Source organism: Vicugna pacos, chromosome X (genome assembly GCF_048564905.1).
Source record: "Vicugna pacos chromosome X, VicPac4, whole genome shotgun sequence".
NCBI lineage: Eukaryota > Metazoa > Chordata > Mammalia > Artiodactyla > Camelidae > Vicugna > Vicugna pacos.
This window is the reverse complement of record NC_133023.1, coordinates 82,383,332-82,401,826: the sequence shown is the minus strand read 5'-3', so window position 1 is coordinate 82,401,826 and position 18,495 is coordinate 82,383,332. Positions and strand designations below refer to the sequence as shown.

Genomic DNA, 18,495 nt, shown 5'->3' with positions numbered 1-18,495 from the left:
CCCCCCCCCCCCCCGGTGAGGTCAGGCGGAGGCTCTGCCGCTGCGGCCGCAGCAGCACTGTTCCTATTCCGGGGAAGCCTGGAACGGGGATTTTTGAAGTAAGTGGAGTGGCATTCGGCTTACGGTCCGTGCTCTCCGCCTGCGGGAGAGCCCGGCGAAGTGACCCGGGCGAGCAGCGGGTGCGGAGGCGCGGGGGCCGGTGCCTCGCGGCAGGAGGGAGCCCCGGCTACGCCGCGCGACTCGCTCTTTCGCCCTCGGAGCGCGGCGGCCGGCGGACCGGCGGCGGGACGCGGCAAACAAGGTGAGGCAGGGTCCTGAAGTCGCAGGGGCTCCGTCAGCCGGCGCCGCGCCCCCAGGACCCGGCGAGGCCAGGCGGTGCGCGGTCCGGAGTTGTGAACTGCACCAGGGGCACTGGGACAGGGAGCTACCTTCGCTCATTGCATGGCCCCTTGTCCCCCAACCCTTTTTTCGCTCGCTTGCGGGTGTGCGCCCTTATCCCTACACCTTCTCATCCCTACCTCAGACTCGCTGGCTCTGCCAGACGCCTGGGTTCTTTTAGGAACACTAAACCTAGTTTTCCTTTGCTGCTTTGTTATCCCTCCAAGATCTCCGGGCTGTCCTTGATGTTCTGGGGTCCATCTGCCCGCCTCGGCCCCACTGTCTCTTGCCTTCTAACAGTTTCTGCTTTGTGCCTCCCAACCCATCCTTCCCTCAGAATCTTCTAACTTGCGATGCTCCGCTGCTGGCTTCTGAGTACTCTTCTCTTCCTCGAAGCTTTTAACTCTGCTTTGAACGTTTTCATCTCTAAAAGTCTTGGCTTCTTTGGATTAATCACAATTGACTAATGATTCTCTTGGAATCTTACAGTCTAGTCTACGGTTTACTGAGAGTGATGGGAATGATCCTTTAGTAAATATCAGTTAAGGAACTTGAAAGTTTCTTTCTAGTTTTAAATAACTTAGTCCGAAAACCACAACCACTTAGAAGGTATGTATGTTTGTATTTAGTCCTAGCACATGGTCCTAAATCTGATTTTTCCCACGCTGCCAAGCAGGCCAGAGAGAGAGTGGGAGGGACTTTGATGCCTGGCTTCATTTCTCCTTCTGTGAACTGGGATGTTCATCGTTTTGGTGTGGTTAGAGCACTGGTGGTTTGGGATAAAGTCATTCGAGTTAGCATAGGCTGGTTACTAAGCACACCAAATGGGAAGTGACAGACTCTGGGGTTTTAAACTGTCTCTGGAGGACACTTGCCTTCTTTCTTTTTCTTTAAAGAAGCTACAGTTTCTTAATTATATTTCTTATTTGTATATACCCTGAAGAAGCAGAATTTAAAGACCGTGTAAAAGAGACTGCTTTTCTGTGGATTGTAGATTAGTTGGCTGACGTTGATTTCACACAGCCCCAGGTATTCCCGCCGCGATATTGCCTTCTCCCCATGCAGTTGCCCTGTTAGCTCCGATACTGAGTTTCATTTACTCACTTCCATGCTCCAATTAGTGCGTGAAGAAAATTGAATGGAGAAGCTAAAAGTGGAGGCAGATACCGGGAACTGGCACATGCGGACCTTGGTAGCTGTGTTTTTGGAAATGGGCTATATCTAGAGTTCAAGTTTGAAAACTGAGAAAAGTGTTGAAAACTGAGAAAAGTGCAATAATCAACTAAGCAGTTATGACATCATTTTACGTTTTAAAATATTAGCTCCCTTAACTGCAAGGTCTTATTAATATCTTTATACTCAGCAGTGAAGAATTGTTTGCTTGATGTGTGACCAGGTGTTGCCTTTGACCTGATGAGCACTAATTGTCAGTAATTTTCAGAAGAAATTTAGTTGTGAATGAAGATGAGAGCTAAATTTCACTGTCCTGGGAGCACTTGTTTTGGCAGTGAGACAGTGCTGCAACATCAAATGATGTATTTTAAAAATAGATAAGAACCTCAAATTCTCAAGGCTTTGAACCTGCCACTTTTATAAGCACACTTTAAAAAAGGGTGGTGTGACTATATAGTTTTAGGTGATTTTCTGACAAAAGTGGTTTTCACATGAATAGTAAAGTCTATTGGTTACCAATTTAGTTATATGGCTTGCAGATGATTTGTAGTTTCCCCCATTCATTTTGTAAATTCCCGACTTCACTTTAGTTCTTTTAAAAAACACAGAATATAGTAGGGAAAGGGGACTTATACCAATAGGCCCACCCTTCTAAACCTGTGTTTTTCTTGGCAAGCCTTTCTGTGAAGATACACAAACTTGAAAAAGTTTCAAGGAAAAAAGTTTATGTTATTATGCTGTTTCTTTTCCTTTCATTATTATTAGTGATACTAAGTCTAATCTAACATTGCCCTAAATGAACTATTTATGTTTGCCAGACAAAAAAATAAAGGTGGATATGAGTTCATCTTAAGTACTTTGCTCTGAATCTTTTGACTGTGGCTCAGTGTGGAATTGATAAACCACATGGTACACTTAGAGGCCCTCAGACTGGGTTTTCCTGATGTTCATAAACATCAGTGTGTTGGTGAATCCTCTTTTTCCTTTCTTTATATTTTAAATTACTTTTCTTCATGTTTTTTGATTTACATTAGTGAAAGGAGACTAACCGATTTTCAAAGTGGTTGATTTTGTTGATTTTGAAGAAACTACTGTAATCTCCTATAATGTCCTCCAAGTAATTTTTCCTTAAATCCATGGGTTGAAACCAGCATTTTTGTTAACTATGAAACAACACTTTGTGAGGTATCATCAGATTTCAGAAGATGTAGAGTTTTGGAAAGTGAACAGTTCTAGAGAAAATATCTCAAAATTAGGGGAAAAAACAGGCTTCCTTAAGTTATTGTCATGCATAGCAATCGGCCGTTAAAATATATTGTCCATTCTTTTAGGAATTTATTTTACAGAATATGTTGAGCACCTTCTATTTGCCAGGCCTTGTGTTCCGCACAAAGATAAACCTTAAGGGGCATGACCCTTGTTCTTCTGGAATCTCACAGATGTTATATCCCCCACAGGATAGAGACAACAAGCAAATGAACAAATGAAGAAGATCCTTACAGATTGTAGTGAAAACAGTGAAGGAAATAATGTGTCGTGAGAACTGGAAAGGGCCTGTTTAGCCAGGGTGGTCTGGAAAGGCCTCTCGGGGAAGGTGACCTTTGACCAGGGAGTTTACCTTGTCAAGAGCAGAGAGAAGGGTAAGAGCCAAGGCCTTCAGGCAGAAAAACAAACTTGAGGTGTTGGAGGAACAAAAAACAAGCCAGGATGGATGGAGCCTAGTGAGCTACGTGGGAGGAGTGGTTGAAGGTGTGAGAGAGCCTGGGGGAGTCAGAGAATAGCTAATGCAGGGCCTGGAGATTCTGAGCAATAATTTGAGTTTGATTCTCAGAACCGTGGGAAGCCATCGAAGAGTGTTACCTACTCTTCTGTGGAAGGTCAGTGATTGAAAAACAAAAAAAAAATAGTGGAAGTAAAATTTGTTTTGCAGAGGATAAATAGACTATCTACATACTCAGTTATTTACATTAAGACCTAAGAATGAAAAACTTTGATAGGTATCCTGAATAAATATATAATTTCCTTCTTCCCCTCTGCTTGGATAGGGGAGAGGGGAATGGAACTCTGGGCTGTGTATGTTCAAAAGGTGTTTAGTTTCCACTGTCCCAGTGTCAGCTGTGCCCTGAGGTAGGTTGTCACCAACCTCATTAAAGATTAGATCAATGTTCAGCTTAAGAATTTGTTTTTCAGAGAATGATGTTTTATTTTCTCATAGAAATATAATTGGGAAGGTTGGGCATTTCATTTGTATGTGAAGGAATACCTTAGGTTTTAGAAATGGCCTTTGGGATTTTAAGAGGAGTTTGCCATTTTCCTTTAGCTGTGGCCACCTACAACATTTTCAACTTGCCATAGCTTTATTCTTTGAAAGGTCAGAGTTCCTCTATTCCTTGAGGATTAAATGAATTTAGACTTGGCATTTATTTTGTTGCCCTGAGCCCTTGCTTGAAAGCAATCCAGCCTTGAGGTCTAATTGGCCCCAAATAGGAATGCAGATAGTCACTGACATTCCATAGGGGTAAATCCTAACACTGTGAGACAGAAACCTGCAAAATAACCTTAAGCGACTCCTGCAGGGTCTAATTCCAACGCTTCAATTTAACACTCAAAGATTCTCCAGAATTTGACCCAGGCCTAAAGTCCCACTTGTCCTTATTATTCTCTTACACAAATCCTCTGTTGGTTTCAGTAGATTTTACCTAGTTTGGAACTTCTGTCCTTAGCATTGTTCCTGGCAGAGAGTAGGTGCACAGTAACTGCTTTTTGATCGGATGCCACGCCATCATCCATCTGAAAGGCCCTCTCTTTTCCTTTCTGTCCTTGCAAATTGCAACACCAAAGAACGCTACAAATCCTATGTCGTATTACACCATCCCCCACTGACCTGATCTCCGCCTGTGGATGTGAACAGCAGTCACACCACCGTATCATAATTATGTTTATTTGATACCCGGCCATTTCCCCACTGGTCTCTGGTATCACAGAGGTAACCTGGGCCTTGTCTGGTGTCCTCATAGTTGTATCCTGGGCACCTGGGACGTGGCGTGTCCTGTATAAACAGTTGCCGAATAATGAATAAATGCTGCCTTGTGCTGTTTCTTCTATTATTGTTTTGGATACTTACATTGTTTAATCCTGTTTAACTTTTCGCGTGTCTGGTGTCATCGAGTGGTTTCTGAGAGGTCCTAGAGCATAGCTGTTAAGAGCGCAGTTGTGGAGCTAGGCTGCCTGGCTTCAGTTCAGACTCGGAATCTTACTGGCTGAGTAGGAGACTCGATGAGTTAGTTAACCTCTCTGTACCTCATACTTTTCATCTGTAAGAGAGGACGAAGAGTATCTCCCTCTTAGAGTACTTACAAGGATTAAATGGGTCAGTTATGTCTACAATTTGTTGTTTGCAATTTTGAAATTTCAAAAGGCATAATACAAATTTTATTTAGTAAGTTAGGTGCTGCAACTCAGGCGGTGACCAAATTTGACTTGAACTGACGTGAGGGTACTTTATAGTTTTTGTTCTATTTACTGTGAGTATTTATTTGCTTTTGTTGTTGAATTAGTAATATGTTATAGAGTAGTGCCTCAGACCATCCTGGGGTATTACAGAATAGAAAGTACATGCTGGTTACTGCCTATCTAAACGTCTGGACGTTTTTGAACTTGGAAATTCATCTGGTACCAAGGTTTTCAGATAAGGGGGTTGTATATGTTACACTAAGGTACTTAAATCAGGGCCTTGCACGTAGTAAGTTGTTGCTGTTGGTTGTGATTAGGGAGGTAAATATACTATTTTATCCTTCCTAATACCTTGCAGTTACCATGTAAATACATGCTGATTTATTTATGTAACAACTCTGGATAGAGCGCTGGCTATATGGGCCTCATTTTATCCTAGGAAAACAGATACGGCCGGGTTGCATGATTGAACTGAACCAAGATCCCAGTCTTTCAATACTCTTTCATCTGGTACCGTTAAAAGTATTTTTTATTTTTCTTTTGTTATTTAAAACAAAGCATGCTTCTTTAGGGCGCGTCTTTTTTTTTTTTTTCCAGGGGGGCGGTGGAGAGGATGCAATTAAGAATATAACATGATTAGACATTTCCTCTTTGCAGTTGTAAAACATTTCTTGAACTCCTCATGTATAGAAATCTGTATTAAAAGCAAGAGAAAGATATAAAGCCAATGAGGCGTGATTCCTGGACTTCAGTAGTTTCATCACCATGCATGGTTACCCAGGGACATGGGTGTCCATTACAAATCCTTATTTTCCTCTGTAAGTTTGAAATCATTAATATTAAAAATGTACAAAGGAAAACACAACAGACAATTGAAAACCAGACTGAGTGTTCACTGAACGGAATTGGGTTTTAATCACCCTAGCTACCCCCGACCCCTGCAATATTATCTCTGTATGACATCCTGGCAACCTTTTCTTTTCAGCTAAACTAAGCTAAATATATATTTTTTATTGTTCTCATCTTTCAATATTTGTAAATCATAATTGGTATATTTTCTTTGTCCTTTTTCTTTTGTGAGTTTCGGAGTAATTATGTGTCTCAAAAGGTTTTTCCGGAATCTTCTTAAAGTTGAAAACTAGTTCTTGAAGCCATTCTGCCAATTCATTCACCAGATATTTATTAAGTACCTATTTTATTTCTGGCATTGCGCTAGTTTAAGCAAATAGAATCTCTGTCCAGTGCTCTTTCCCTCAAATTGGACACTGGGTTGACTGGATGAGAGGGTGGTGACATGATAGTGTGTACTAGGAGCTACAACATTCTTGAAGCATCTATTTTATACCAAGATTTAGAAGAACATTCACTGGTACCTAATTTTATTTATTTAAACTCAGATACATTGTGTTTTGAATGCAGTATTCATGATGAAAATTTGAGGTAAAACCCAATACTTCAGGGAAAGTTTCTGCCTGCAAGGGCAGCTGTGGTAACCCTGGGGTGACCCTTTGAAAAGCACTGAGGCCACACTGTACTGTTTGAGTCTCTTCCTTCCATCAAATATCCAGACGTTTTCTTAGCCTTAAAAAATCTCATCATGACCTACAGAAAAGGCAATAGACATCAATTTTCCCCCCTATGTTGCATAATTTCTTTTAGTTCAAGGAACACTCTGGTTGTTTGATAATGCTGTAAATCTTAAAATGTGTCGAGTCCTAACTGAGTTCCAATGTTGGGGGGTCGTAGCTAAGATTGATAGTGAAGGACCTGCCAAGGTACTCCTATCTTCACAAGAGAGGCTGTTAGAACACCATGACCATGACCACGAGCAGCACGATTGATGGGGTCAAATTTTGCCCCACTCTCTGCACACTGGCTTACGTCACTGATGGAAGTTAACTTTTGCTCACTTTAAAAATGCTTTCATTTATAACACATTCCCTTTACAAATTGCTTTGTCAATTGCTGGCTGCTGAAATATTTAATAGTAGAGGAAAGTTCTCAAGGTTCCTGTGCTTCGAGGTGGATAAAAGATTTCTGGAGTTTGAGGTGGTTTTGAAAAGGGGCAAGCAGCATGTCAGCAGAGTGCCTGTTACAAAGTGATGAGTTGATTTGCTCCACATGAGAAAGATGAAGAGAAAGGCAAATGAAAAAAGGGGGTGAAGATAAATGGTGTATGTCAAACACTAAATCTTCCAACTGATTTTTTTTATTGCCGTCCCACCTTCATTATTGCCATCCCACTCCAGACCCAGTTCCCAGGGCATGACCTGGTTGTAGTGTGTTACTGCCCGAAGATCTTAAGGACGTGGGTAGAGAAGGGCGATTAAGGAATGGCCTTTATAGTCTATGTATGAAGTGCTTTTATAGTCTATTCAGTAACGGGGATAAGAGAGTTGTCGAGATTTGCTTCGTGGTCCTACTTATTTCTAAAGAATGCTTCATTTCAACAAAGTTATTTGTTCCACATGTATCTGTCTCAGTGGGAAGCTATAGAGTTCAGTGGCTAAGATCTGGGGCCCTGGAATCTCAGGCTTGGGTTCAAATCCCAACTCTGTCTCTTGTTGTATGTGTGATTTTGGGCAACCCCCTTTACCTCTCTGAGCCTTATTTGCCTCCTCTGTTGGTTTTAAGGAATAAATAATGCATTTAAAGGGCTAAGTAGAGTTCAAGCCACATAGTAGATACAGTTATTAGTGACTTTTTTTTTTTTTAATGGAGGTACTGGGAATTCAACCCAGGACCTTGTGCATGCTAAGCATGCGCTCTACCATGATGTTATTACCCTCCCCCTATTACTGACTCTTTTAGTAGATTTATGACTTAACTGGTTAAAACCTTTGGTATAGCATAGGAGCTTTGGCATTTATAGGTGAACCAGAAATCTGAGGGAAAATGGCATCTTTCTTTCATACTGCCTTAACCCCAACTGGAATGCTATTTTCTGAACATGTGTCTTTTAGTTGGTGAGTAGACCATTTTGAAATAGCCCTAGTTTTCTGGCACACAAGAGGGTTTATGATAAATACTTGGCTTATTATTCAAAGATGACATTCTGTTGAATGCAAGGAAAATGTCAGTTTTTAAATATGATTGACTCAATATATATATGTAAATACAATACTGTTTAGCTTAGTAGGATTTAAAATTTAATCTCCATTTTGAAGGGAAAGGGAGATGTGGGGAAATGTATACAACAAATAATGTTTCTTTTAAACATGAAAACTTTTGGTATTCTGATAATCAAGAGGGATTCATTTTCCTGATTTATCTCTATTCCAAATTGCAAGCCCTCAAAGAGGAAAATACGGAAACATTCATAATAGTTAAGCCACTAGGCAGAGGGTAATTCTGCTTGAATTATGTCCTCTCTTAATTTTGAGTTATTATGGTTATCTTAAGCTTTTATAATAGTTCCTCTAGCAACAAATCAAATAATACCTGAGAGGTGGGGAAAGTTCACTAGCAGTTTTGATGCATGAATGTCTGCCTCAGCGGGTTACTGAGAGCAGCTGCAGGTGTTGCAGAGCTCATCTACAGTTTTGAGTTGAAAGTGCACGGAGGTAGTGCTCCTGCCCTTCCAAGTTCCCAGGTGCTCCTTTGGTTGCTTTGTCACTCGGGTGAGGAGACAGATGACCCCTGGGACGCTGACTTGGTGATGGAATGCCGTGCATGCACAGAAGGGACAGAACCAGGAAACTCGTCGCTGTCTATGCGCAGGGCTTTGTGATGGTTACGATAAAATCCGTTTAGGTACTGAAAAGCCCAGCTCAGCGCACTGATGAGATATATTATTTATTAGCAGCTTTCCCTGCATCTGTAGTCATCATTATCAGCATCATATTTGAACACGAAAATGCAATGTTCTAGTTTTTTCCAAAAATTGGACTTTACCGTCAGGAAATGAGCACAAATGTTAAAGATAATGCCCTTTACTTACAGAGCAACTTTCTCTGGAAGCCTGGTTGGTTATCCTTATTTTATTTACTCCAGTGGAGCGTGCACAACGAGGTTAAGTGACTTGCAGGGGGTCACATTGTCTGCGGTGGATCTAGGCGCAGAATGTAGGGCCCTTGGTTCTAACCGAGTGCTTTTCACTAATGATGTGAAAGACTAAAGGATCCTTTCACATCTCTAGTCTTTCACGGGATGAAACCAAAACTTCTGCAGTGGACTTCAGCACCACCAAAATTTCAGCATCTCACCGTTATTCTATATCTGCATATGTACTTGCACAATTTGACATTTATCAAAATGAGTTTTGGATTTTTTCCAGAATTTTCTGTGTGCTTTTGGCATCATATAGGTGTGGTATTTAAACATTCTGAGGAAGCGTTTGTGGAGTAATTATATGTAAAGCATTCTATTAGGAGGTAAAAGAGGTATCCAATGCCCTGAAATAATCCTACCATCTAGCAAGTGCAACAGAGAACGTGAAGCAACTTGATATCAGCCAATACTAATATTAATACCAATCAGTAATTAATAATAATTTATTATAGTACCCATCATGAGTATGTCACCATGGTAACTGCTTTATATGCATTAACACACTCAAATCACACAGCAATGCTAGGAGGTGGGAGCAAGTACTATCCCCATTTTACAGATGAGAAAACCGAGGCACAGTGAATTACATAAGAACATTTTAGCTAAATGAGGCATGTAAGAAAACATTCTGGAGAAATATAGAGGAACAATCATAGTATGGTGTTAAAGCTGGCAAGGTATCTTCAGTAAGGCACTTTTGTAGGGGTTCTTATTGAAAAGCAAGGGAAGTATTCTGATATTTTAATGCCCCCAATTTTGTGCATGTATATTGCATGTGTGTGCACAGGGGTGTGTGTGTGTGTGTGTGTTTCTTTTGAACTGGGGAAAAACTTCTAGGGTAAATCAAATTCAGATTCCTCTATATTGGCAGCCAGTCAGAGCTCGATTTTTGTGTACAATGTTTTGCTCCTCAAACATGTTTTTAAAAATAGGTAACAACTTTATTGAGCTATAAGTCAGCTACCATACAATTCACCCATTAAAAGTGTACAATTAAACGGTTTTTGGTATATTCACGGAGTTGTGCAACCATCACCACAGCCAATTTTAGAATACTTTCATCATCCCGAAAAGAGAAATAGGTATTTTGAAACAAATGTGGCCACAAAGGGGATGGAAGCAGTGTGCCTATTGGTACTACTCCTTCCCTGTCAGACTATTCATAGATCCCTGCTCAGTGTCACACTGATCTCATGCTGTTTTTTCCAGGTTTTTTTTTGCCTTTTTAGCTCCAAATTGATGTAGAATGCCTTTTAAAAAATTTCATTATGATCAGTGACTAGTCTTCCAAAGGATTATGTATTTTTCTGATTTTGAATTCTCAGTTCAATTTATTATATAAATCTGCTTATTATGTATTTATCACAAATGTATTGCTATTAGTACTACATAACCAAGCCAGACTTGTATTTAAAAACAAAACTGCTAAACCTGTGCGTGTGAATGGCTACCTCCCTGTCTACGCGTGCTTCTATAATAAGCCAGAGCTAGAGATGCCTGAGAAATTTTATGTACATACACTGGCATTTTTTTTTCGTATTTCTGAGGGTTATGCCGGGTATAGATTACTCTTGGATAGATGATTGAAATAAAAGAATTACTTTTTTTTTTTTGCTGGGCTATAGTATTGGGATGACCTTATAAAACAGTATAGAAACTGCCTTATAAAATGTGTTGCATGATACTATATACAGATATGTGAGATAATTGGAATATTTTGAAAAAAATGTCTGAAAAGATTTTTCAGCCACTCAGATTTCACCAAGTATAGCCAGTTATAGTCAAGGACTATGTTTCTGTCTAGTGGGAATTAGTAAACCAAATATCTGTGTGTGTGGTGTGGGAGGGAAAAGGCTGTTCCCAGTTCTTCATTAGAGTAGTAAGTTTTAGTCTGTGTTATCTTTCAGGCTAAAGAATAGCTATTATCTTTTTATCATTAAAAATCATCTTTGGGCATAATTAGATGTCTTGAGGAGCATAGGTGTATTTTTTTTAATAAGTAATACGTATGCTTTTTAATTAACACATTAAATAAGACAACTTACCAGCAGGCCAATAGCTTCAAAAATTCCAAGAGTGATAATTTTAAAAATATTTCAAGATACCTGCAATATGCATCAGAACTTAGGTGTCTTTTTTAAATGAATTAATCTGGGCTCCGTCTCACATTACTTCAGATTATATCTACTTTTTCTTTCAGAACAGTCTTGAAATGTTATTTAAAACTTCCTCTCTGTGCTTATTATATACTTGAGTTGAATTTCTATTCAGGCACCTAAGTAGTTAGTTTCATTTGAAGTTAAAGGGACTTGATTCACGCAAAATGGCTTGCTGTGAATCTTCGTTTTTTTTTTTTTTGTTTGCCTACATGTATTCTCTGCTCTTTATGTGTGCCTACGGTGAGGTGATCTTACATCTAGTGTGTGGAATAGAATCAGATAAGGTGACACTGCTGTCACTGGAAGAATTAAGCTAAGTGTACCTTTGTGATAATCAGGTGGAAGCATATGTTTATCATGGAGGTATATGGAGATTAATTGTTCACATCATGTGGAGTCAAAGAATCAAGTGCTGTGGAATTTTTTAAAAAGATGCTTGGTTTAGGAATTTTGATTTAGGAAATTTGGGGTCTTGTTTCATTGCTAAATTATGTTATCAAGCTATTATGATACTGGGCCATGTGGAAATAGATTAGAAATCTGCTTATTTAAGGCAAGCCAAATTGGTCAGCTTTAAGAGTGCCATTCTGAATGACAAAGTATCACACCATGGAGAAGAGAGGATCTAGAGTAATGTGCAAATTGAGTTTTCTATGACATGAGATCTCATTCGTTGGTTTTAAGAAATGAATCCACAAAATATACACATAAACTATTACTTCATAATAACTTTGATTTTCTGCTTAAGTTAGTACTGAAGATGGTTTTGATTCTTAAATGGTCTAGAATGGCTCTAAGTGGGTTAGAGCCATCTGTCTGTTTTAAAGATGTATCTGCTTTATTTGCCCATAAGGGAGACTCAGTGGCTCTAATTACCTTACTATGTAGGGTAGCACTAGTCTCTGTTGAGAGAAAATGAGGTATTTTATGTAAATTCATTTAAGAAAAATTAGTGAAGCACCTTGTGACCCAGGTCATGGTGATGCAGTGCTGAACAAGACCAAGTTCTGTCTTCATTCTCAGAGGCAGTCCCAGTATGTTGCTCCCTTTGTTCTCCTAAAGAGCTGTGGAAACGCCTTGTAAGGCCTACTGTGTCTCTCTGGGTCCTCTTGGTTGGAGTCAATCATAACTATCACAAGGAAGAGGAAAACTGGTCTCTGGCTCCATCAAGCTGAAGTGCTGCCCTTAGTTATAAACCCTCGTTCTTTCTTTGTGTGCCCAAAGTACCTTCTGGGTTGTTGCCTGCATCCCTTTCAGTGACTGAAATGGAGCCGATAACATCGCAATTGTGAGCATCGTCATTTACCATTCAATTGGAGGAATATAGTTAGTTGTCAAGGGACTTCTTTCTTTAGGAATAGATAACTTCCATGACATGATTTGAGGGACACCTAGTGCTTCTGTCTGTTTTTAAAATGTTACTTCTTTGCCAAGAGTACTGCAGTCTTATAATTTACCTGGCATTTCCACTATTTGGTTAGACCCATGACTTCTAAAGAATTTTTGTTCGTTTGTGTTGGCTTTGGTTTGTAGTTAACCACTTTCTTTTGATCCAACCAAATGAAAGTTAGGTACTTTACTCTAGCAGATTAAAATGGGTTGACAGAAGGCCTTGGCCATGTCTCCACTAAACTATCTTCATTAACATGGAATAGTTTACTTAATATGTAATTATAATCTTGAAAGATACCAAGAGTCTGACCCTGATGGTAAATTTCAATATGGTGGGGAAGGGGAGGGCTAGATGTCAGCCCTAGAAAGCAGCATGGGATAGGGTAAGCCTTGGTGGGGTATCCCCAAAGGGCTTTTGGGCTCCTGTGTATAGCTTGCTGTGTTAGAAATGGTATGTGCAAGGCAACCTGAGACTCCTGAAGACCTATTATACTTAGTCACTTTGATCTGATAGTTGAGAACCTTAGAAATTTAATTTCCTTAGGTTGGGGAGCATGGATACTGCTAAATCCAGGTGTGGATGTTGTTCCTTCCTTTCCTATGTCATCTTTGTTAATTTAAATTTTTCTATCATTTAAAAAAAAACCCCACCTCATTCTGAATACTGGAATAGTAATTTTAGGACCATAAATTAGCATGAGCCCATTGCTACACTATCCTAACCACATGATTTAGGTGATTTATGTTGATAACTCAGTTTTGCCTTTTATTTATGTACTGCTTTAAGTTATATTAGCCCAGTTACATTCTGATAACCTATACACTCTCACTTAAGCTTGAAAGATGTGTTTCCTAGAACTCCTTTTGTAATTCAGTCTTATGTTATTAGTAAGTATGTACAGTTCTTGAGTCCTTTAGACCCAATTTTAAATTCCACTGTATATTCTTATGTATATAAGTTAAGCTGATGTAACAGAGACCCTCAAATACAGTGCCTTAAACAACATACTTCTTTCTTACATATATCCAGGTAGGCAGTTCAGGGTTGGATGACAGCTATCAGGTACCTGGACTCTTTCTGTCTTACTGCTTTGTTACCTCAATCAGCAGCTTCCCTGTTGTTATCCCAGGTGGCTGCTGTAACTCACTATTACATTCTCATTCCAACTGAAGGGGTGGGAAAGGGGCTGGGGAAAAGATACTCTTTCCATTTAAGGGTATCCATAACTTAACAGTTTCATACATCACTTCTGCACATATCCCACTGGCCAGACTTCAGTCATAAGGTGTCATCTAGCTACAAGGGAGGCTAGAAAATGGTCTTTAGCTATGTGGCCATGTGCCCAGCTAAAATTATTACTACTATATATGAAGGGGAGAATAGCTATCAGGGAACAACTACCAGTCTCTGCTGTATACTGTTTCTAATGTAAAACTTGAATCTTTGGTCAGTTTTATGACTTATCTGGAGATATTTCCATAACATTGGCTACCCATTTGCTTAAGGATAAAAATCCAAACTTGTCAGCAATAACATACAAGCCCATCTTGATTTTGACTCTCGTCTGGCCCTCTAGCTTCGCTTTCAGCTTTCCTTTTTTTTTTTGACTATTATAAAAGTTTATTTAACAAAAATGTTTAGTAAGAAAATGTCCACAACCCAATTTTTATTGTAGTAAAATGTGGAGGGGTGACACACGGAATCAGTTGAATCAGTTGATTTCTCTGGTGAACACAACCATTGTTCAGACTCGTTCCAAGGCTTCTAACGTGATGACACGATTTCCTCATTTTCCCACCCTTCCAGTGTGGTTGTGTTTGCCCACTAGTTGCCATCTCCACACATTCCTCTAACACCAGATTCATAAAGACATCAGGTCCCTGTAATATTCCTTGGACATGTCTGCCACCATTTAATTTCAATAATACCTTTTTGTCCATAAAGTTCTTCAACTCATCAAGGTGAGCTTTGCTCACGGTGTCCACTGGGCGAGCTCAAAGATGCCTCCAAACGGATTTCTCCTGGTCCCTCCTGCTTCAGCTGTAGGCCCCTCTTTCACACTTCCTCAAGTTGCATTCCAAATTGCTTTTCCTCTGACTTGCCATGTTCTCTTATCCTCGTGCTTTTGTACTTGGTACTCTCCCTGAAGTGCTGACTACTTATTGTCCATCAGGTTTCGCTTTACTTGTCGCCTCTCCTGGGAACATTTTCTTGAGCCTCCTCTACCTTGTAGCCACTGCTAGGTGTTTCTTCCATATAGTTCCATAGTATTGTTTGTGCCTCTCTTCATCAGTCTTTATTGTATGTAGTGCATTAACTTTTCTGTGTCTCCCACTGGCTTGCAAGTTCCTTGAGGGCAGAGGCCAGGTCAGTCATCTCCATGTCAGGGATTGATACCTGGACCTGACATTTAATTAATATTTGTTGAGTGAGAAAATGACTGAATGAATATTTAGCTTACTAATTATGACTGCTTGACTAACGTGGAAGCTCTTCCTAATTGTCATCTGGAAATTGCAATACTTAGAATGTTTTCCAGTAGCCATAACTGGGTAATTTTATAATCAACATTGATAAAGTCAGATAGCTCAAAATATTTATCAGATAACTACAATATACATTATAGGAGGAACAAGAAATGGACATATAAAATTTTAGATCTAGAAGGATCCCTAGGGATCATTTAATCCAACCCTTCTAATTTTAAAAAGGTATATAATCTAATGAAGTGGAAGAAATTAAATTACTTAAACAAAAGCCTCTGTCTTCAAGGAGCTTGCAATGACATTGAATAGAAAATATGTACAGACTTGTGAAAGGAGATTGAGAAAAAAAGTGCCAAAGGAGTGGATAAGGTGGGGCTTATCAAGGTAGGTTCAACCAATGACTTCAGCTTTGAGGTGAGCCCGATGGCTGAGTAGGATTTTGCTATGAGAGGACAGTCCAGGTGAAGGGAATGTGTAAGCAAGGATGGAAAGATAAGGCTGTTTGGGTGACTCCTGAGATCTGTTCAATTGAGTGGTATTTAGTAGCAAGAGGGAAGGCAGGAAAATGGAGCCCCAAAATGGGGAGACTTGAGTACTAGACTGCAGAGGGGACCCACTGGCAGATTTTGATTAGGTGAGTGATTTAATGAAGACGATTTTTGCATGTTTTATTTGACTGATAGGTGGACTGGGTTGAAGGCCAAAATGGGTCATGAAACTGGTACACTGTCTAATATGCCAATTAAAAAATATGAACTTAATGGATTCTAAAGTTTTTGCTCAGGGGCGAAAACATGATACGCCACAGAATCCCAAGATAATTAACATAACAATGTCAGCATTTTTCTTAATGGAAAAAGTAAGCCCAAACAGCAAGCTTGTAATATTAGTAATGTGCATGTATTAGTCATGACATACTGTAGATAATTGTATAAACTCTCACGTTACGCCAATAAACTGTAAAAATTCCTGAAGTAACTGAGAACACGGTAGCAGCTGCTGCATCAGGCGAAGAACCATGAGGTCGCATGAACCCTCTCAATGCATGTGGGAGCCATTTTTTTCAAAAAAATTTTTTTTCCTGAAGCTAGAATAGAATGTTGTATTTTGGTAAGAAACATGGACAAAGAGGACAGTAAGCATAGATCTACACTAAGTTAAACTTTATCTAAAAATGAGAAGCCTTTGTGTCATTAGGGATGAGTGTATTTCTTTAAGGGCATTAAATGTGTGGATATGGGAGGAATCTGTGGATGGCTTTAAGTTTTGAAAGTTTAAGGTTTTGAAAGTTTACAGTGTCAGAAACATATATTGAATCCTTGTTTTTTAAGAACCTGTATGAGAAGAGTTTGTATTATTATCACTTATCTTTCTCCTAAGAAATTTTCCTTTAGATGAAAGTTCATTTAAGTTGTGTGGATTGGTGGCTGGCATACTTGTCGAACAGTTTAGGAAGTCTACCCCAAAATTATTCGTTTCAGATGGTGTACAGTTTAACATGTCAGTACCTTTTGTGTAATATTTTTGTACTTCAGCATAATTTAAAGTTAACTTTATGTTGGCTTTTGAAAATTAAAAGCATTTAACAAAACGTAATTTTTCTGTCATTTTGTTCCTTTACTGTCTTAGAAAATGTGGTGGTCTTTAGCCGATCACAAACTTCTATGCCTGTATAACAACCTAAAAATCTAGAACAGCTAGTTTTCAGCATCATATACCATTATAAGGCTTATTGTCATAATCTTGTAGGGAAAGTCATGCTATTAAATGTTGCCTTTGTAACATAAAATTGTTCTCATAATTTCTTAGCTATAATCTTTGAAAAACATTTATTTGTTCTAGTTTCTGATTGAATTCCTAATTGAAATACTTAATTAGCAATGTATTATTTACTAGGAATCATTTACTAGACAACAGCAGACATCCCATCTATTACATAAAGTAGTACTTAAACGTGGTGGACTTAAGGTTATAGTGTCAAGTAGCGTGTTAGGGTTGTAAGCCTGCCTTAAAATCAGACTGCCACTTGCTACTTGTGTGTACATAAGCAAGTTACTTAATTTCATTGAGTCATGGTTGCCTCATCTTAAATTGAGAAAGCAAGGGATTTTATAGGAATTAAATAATATATGTGAGTGTTAGCACAGTACCTCAAATATCATAAGATTCAGTGTTTTTCTTTTTTTTTAATTGAAGTATACTTGATTTACAATGTTGTGTTAGTTTCTGGTGTATAGCAAAGTGATTCAGTTACACATGTATATATTTTGTCAGATTCTTTTCCACTGTAGGTTATTACAAGATATTGAATATAGTTCCCTGTGCTATACAGTAGGACCTTGTTTATCTATTCTGTGTCTAGTAGTTAGTATCTGCTAATCCCAAGCTTCTAATTTATCCCTTCCCCACTTTCCCCTTTGGTAACCATAAATTTGTTTTCTATGTCTGTGAGTCTGTTTCTGTTCTGTAAATAAGTTCATTTATATTATTTTTAAGATGATTCAACATATAAGTGATATCATGTTATATTTTTCTCTCTCTGACTTACTTGACTTATAATCTCTGGGTCCATCAATGTTGCTGCAGATGTCATTCTTTCATTCTTTTTTTATGGCTGAGTATTCCATTGTGTGTGTGTGTGTGTGTGTTTGTGTGTGTGTGTGTGTATCACATCTTCTTTATCCAGTTATATGTCAGTGGACACTTAGGTTGCTTCCATGTCTTGGCTATTGTAAATAGTGCTGCTATGAACATTGGGGTGCATGTATCTTTTCTAGTTAGAGTTTTCTGTGGATATATGCCCAGGAGTGAGATTGCTGGATCATATGGTAACTCTATTTTTAGTTTTTTAAGGAGTCTCCATACTATTTTCCATAGTGACTGCACCAAATTACATTCCCACCACCTTTTTTTCACACCCTCTCTAGCATTTATCATTTGTGGACTTTTTAATGATGGCCATTCTGACCAGTGTGAGGTGATACCTCATTGTAGTTTTGGTTTGCATTTCTCAGATAATTAGCAATATTAAGCATCTTTTCGACATGCCTATTGACCATCTGTATGTCTTCATTGGAGGAATATCTAAGTCTTCTGCTCATTTTTGATTGGGTTGTTTGTTTTCTTGTTATTGAGTTATATGAGCTATTAGTATATTCATCTGAGAATGTCTTGATTTCCCCTTTATTCCTGAGGAATATTTTCACTGGATATAGGATTCTGGGTTGACAGTTCTTTCAGCACTTGAAAAATCTTGTGTTCCCATTCTGAGTCATGGCCCCCATGGTTTCATCTGCTGTCCTATGAACTGTTTTCCCTTCTAGGTAAGGTGTCATTTCTCTCTTTCTCTGATTGCAAGGTTTTTTCCTTTGTCAAAAGTTTGACTATTATGTATATTAGGTTA

At 38.9% G+C, this 18,495-nt stretch overlaps 1 protein-coding gene and 1 pseudogene across 2 annotated transcripts in view; one reads left to right on the top strand and one right to left on the bottom strand.

Moving 5' to 3' along the window:
* Nucleotides 1–28: 28 nt before the first annotated feature.
* KLHL13 (kelch like family member 13) overlaps nt 29–18,495 on the top strand; it is a 159,928-nt gene continuing 141,461 nt past the window's right edge. Inside the window, exon 1 of one of the 2 annotated variants that reach the window (XM_072955699.1) lies at nt 29–301. The gene's annotated coding sequence lies outside the window, so the exon portion shown is untranslated. The remainder of the gene's footprint in view (nt 302–18,495) is intronic. The other variant, XM_072955701.1, reaches the window with a different exon arrangement.
* On the bottom strand, nt 14,351–14,576 carry LOC140691734 (small nuclear ribonucleoprotein G pseudogene; annotated as a pseudogene).